Here is a 4,415-nt window from a genome sequence, read left to right on the forward strand (position 1 = left end):
CAACATCACCAATACCACCGAACATGGTTGCACCAAAGAGAAGCAGTTACAGCCGTCACATTAGGGATGAGTTAATTAAATGTTTCACCATATATAGCAGTGTAAATTTCAAGTTGATGATTTAAATAAATATCCAAATGGCCCCTGGCAGAAAAAAGATTCCCCATCTCTGGCTAACAGGAATGAGGGAAGCAACAGACATCTCCTAAAAGACCCCATGTTACTGACAACATATGACTTTATCATGTGCAGTCTATGGTGCAGGTGTTCATCTATTTCATGATCAGTCCTGTTAGTGTTTATTACTTTAAAGTATTTAAGTTTTAAAATATGTTGTCATGACTCATGAATCTACCATGAGTCTTTCATGCATCATCACAATGTGTGCCATTACAGTCTTCGGTCTCCACTCCCAAACTCTGGTATGTGTGTCCTTCGGCCACATCTGAGACATAAGTCCTAGAGATGATAATGACTTCAATTCTAGGGAAAACGTGTCACCCACATACAGCATACTTCAGGGTAGCTCTGTGTGGATGTTATTTAACACCTGCCTTGTCTATGTATTGTGTAAAAAAGTAAACCAATCACATTTTTATTCGTAATAACTCTTGTCCTGGTGATTAAGCTAAATATGGTAAATATTGCATCCAATATCTGGACTAACCTGTCTCCTACACCTATTTAAGAGCGAAGTTTTGGTTGTCTGTTAAAAGGTGTAGGTTAAATTGATAGATACAGGATAGAGCAGACCTGGGCAAAGTGCAGCCCGTGGGCCACATCCGGCCCTCCAACTGTCTCAGTCCGGCCCGTGGACCGAGGCAGCCATGGCGCTGACTGCATTGGTGGAGGAGGGGCCTCCGGCCACTTCCTCCACCAATCAGCGTGTGAAACAGCTGACGCAATTATGTCATTTCATCGTGTCAGCTGTGTACTGTGGAGAGCCAGTGCATCGGAGGCAGGGAGAGAGGCAGAGCGCTGGAGAATGGGACCGAGGTGAGTATGTGGTGTTCTTTTTTTTCATGTCTATGGGATGTTTGGATGGGCATGGGGAGGCTATGAAGGTGACATGCTGTACATGGTGCTCAATATGGGGGTGACGTGCTGTACATGGTACTCAATATGGGGGTGACGTGCTGTACATGGTACTCAATATGGGGGTGACGTGCTGCTGGCTATTGGGGTGACATGCTGCACATGGGAAGGCTATGAGGGTGTCATGCTGTGCATAGGGAGGCTATGGGGGCATCATTTTGCACATGGGGAGGCTATGGGGGGCATCATGCTGCTCTTGGGGAGGCTATGGGGGCCTCATGGAGTATATGGGGAGGCTATGGGGGCCTCATGGAGTATATGGGGAGGCTATGGGGGCATCTTGCAATGTATATAAGGAGGCTGTTTGGGACTCATGCAGTGTATATAGGGAGGCTGTGTGGGGCTCATGCAGTGTATGTAGGGAGGCTGTGTGGGACTCATGCAGTGTATATAGAGAGGCTGTGTGGGGCTCATGCAGTGTATATAGGGAGGCTGTGTGGGGCTCATGCAGTGTATATAGAGAGGCTGTGTGGGGCTCATGCAGTGTATGTAGAGAGGCTGTGTGGGGCTCATGCAGTGTATATAGAGAGGCTGTGTGGGGCTCATGCAGTGTATATAGGGAGGCTGTGTGGGGCTCATGCAGTGTATATAGAGAGGCTGTGTGGGGCTCATGCAGTGTATATAGAGAGGCTGTGTGGGGCTCATGCAGTGTATATAGAGAGGCTGTGTGGGGCTCATGCAGTGTATATAGGGAGGCTGTGTGGGGCTTATGTAGTGCATGTAGGGAGGATGTGTGGGGCTCATGTAGTGTATGTAGGGAGGCTGTGTGGGGCTCATGCTGCATATAGGGAGGCTGTGTGGGGCTCATGCCGCATATGGGGGAGGCTGGTGTGAGGCTCATGCCGCATATGGGCTGGTGTGGGGCTCTTACAGTATACAGTATAAGAGGCTGTGGGGGGCTCATACGATATACAGAAGGGGCTGTACTTGGGTTCAAACAATTATAATTATCAATAATATAATATATATCGATATTAATATCGAGTAGAATTAATTTTGGGCCTATTGGTTCAGCCCTCCACAGCAGTCACGGTCTCTGTGGCCCCTTGGGAATATTAATTGTCCACCCCTGGGATAGATAGATTGATTGATTGATTGATTGATTGATAGATACAGGATAGATAGATAGATAGATATATAGATAGATAGATCGATAATAATAATTTTATTTTTATATAGCGCTAACATATTCCGCAGCACTTTACAGTTTTGCACACATTATCGTCGCTGTCCCCGATGGGGCTCACAATCTAAATTCCCTATCAGTATGTTATGTCTAACAAAAAAAGCAGTGCTTTAAAAAACAAAAAAAACAAATTGATAATCATTTAGAAACAATAATACTTAAGTTTTAACTAAGGAAAAGTTCAGAAATCAATATTTTGTGGAATAACCACAATTTTTAGTCACAACTTTCATGCGTCTTGGCATGCTTTCCACCAGTCTTTCACACTGCTTCTGGGTGACCTTATGCCGCTCTTAGTACCAAAAGGTAAGCAGTTCTTTGTTTGATGGCTTGTGACTATCCATCTTCCTCTTGATTACATCCAGAGGTTTTCAATGGGGTTCAGGTCTGGAGATTGGGCATGCCATGACAGGGATTTGATGTGGTGGTCTTTAATCCACACCTTGATTGACCTAGCTGTGTGGCATGGCGCATTGTCCTGCTGGAAAAAACAGTCCTCAGAGTTGGGGAACATTGCCTGAGCAGAAGGAATCAACTGTTTTTCCAGGATAACCTTGTATGCGGTGTAGTATGGTGATGTTTTGCTGTCATAAACGTGATAATGCAGTAATTTAATCCTGATGTTTTCTGCTCTAAACAATATTGTTGCAGTAATTTTGTTCAGCCACCGAAGGTCATCCTTGAGTTACGGACAAGAAGATTCTGGAAACAGGACAGCTACTTCAGAGAGTTTCTGGGCATTTGAGGAGAAGCAGCGTGGTGATGGAGAGAGAAATCCAGAGCTTGAGGCATTCCTGTTTTGGGACAGTGTAATTTCAAGAAAGCTACTTCTGTGAGTAAACAGAGAAGTGTGACCGGTCACCGACTGTGTAGTTAGCTAGGGTTAGCTAGATAGGAATCACAGCCTATTTAAGGACACTCTTGTATTAAGAATTGCATACGAACTAATAGAGACTGTGTGGATTCCTAGGCTTCAAGATTCTGGCTGTGGGATATTCCTGGAATTATTCATGAACTTTATCTGGATCTGCATCAGAAGATTTGATGGCTCAAAAAGCTATTTAATCCGCTGCTGGACGTTTGTATACCAAATTCAGCTATTTACTGTTTACACTCTGAGCGCTCAACAATAAGACAGTGCACTGCATATACATTGAGTTTATACTGTGATATATATATATATATATATATATATATATATATATATATGTTGGAAAAAAAACGGGTACCCATGATTTATTGTAACTTAGGCGGGAGGCGGGTGTAAAAAAAGTAGATATAAAGTAGTAGATATAAAGAAAAAGTTGGTTTACCTTCATATTGAGTTCTGAGTAGTGTGAGCGATACCTTCCGATATTGAAAAGTATCGATATCGGATTGGATCGGCCGATATTCAAAAAATATCGGATATCGCCGATACCCGATACCAATGCAAGTCAATGGCACCAAAATATTGGAATTAAAATAAACCCTTTCTTTCCTTGTAGGTTAATTCTACATGAAGGAAAACAACTAAGAATAATGTAGAATGTATTGGGGGAGGTGGAGGAGACATTATAGGCATAGAGGTTTAGCCCAATCAAATGGAATAGCAGGAATAAAAAAAAATTTTAAGACGTTCGGAGTTACAAAGATATTGACTATGTTAAGTCTTTATATTTTGTCAGATATAATTGATGTTTCACTAATTCCATGCTCTTCACCTTCTTTTTTAATTCTCCGACACTTTCTTTTTCATCATCCTCAGCAGCAGCATCTTTTACATCAACTTCTTCTTCACCTTATTTATCTTCTTCTTCACCTTCTTCCTATTATTCTTTTTGTTACATTCTTCATATTCTTTTTATTAAACTATTATTCTTCTTCATATTCTACTTCTTCATCATATTCTTATTTGTGACAGGCATTCCTGTAGTTGTTATCTATAAAAGTTTGAAGATTACACCTTCTGTTCTGCCTGTCACAAAAGAGTTACAACAGGATTTGTCCGCGTTCAGTTTGGCCTGGAGTAGCAGGCTTTTTCCAGGGGCACCACGAGGAGGAACCCCCATACACTGCTTAGTCTTCTTCTACTTATAATTTAGATAATATCTTTTGCTCAGATTTTTAGTCTTATGCTTAATGTTCTTCTTCT

General features: G+C 42.2%; 1 long non-coding RNA gene across 1 annotated transcript; it reads left to right on the top strand.

Annotated features, from left to right (window-relative positions):
- Window positions 1–717: 717 nt before the first annotated feature.
- On the top strand, window positions 718–3,464 carry LOC143769168 (uncharacterized). The gene is made up of 3 exons (XR_013214240.1): window positions 718–996; window positions 2,933–3,113; window positions 3,252–3,464. It is a non-coding gene; the product is annotated as an uncharacterized LOC143769168 (long non-coding RNA).
- The last annotated feature ends 951 nt before the right edge of the window (window positions 3,465–4,415 follow it).

The sequence above is a fragment of the Ranitomeya variabilis genome, chromosome 4, assembly GCF_051348905.1.
Source record: "Ranitomeya variabilis isolate aRanVar5 chromosome 4, aRanVar5.hap1, whole genome shotgun sequence".
Classification (NCBI taxonomy): Eukaryota; Metazoa; Chordata; class Amphibia; order Anura; family Dendrobatidae; genus Ranitomeya; species Ranitomeya variabilis.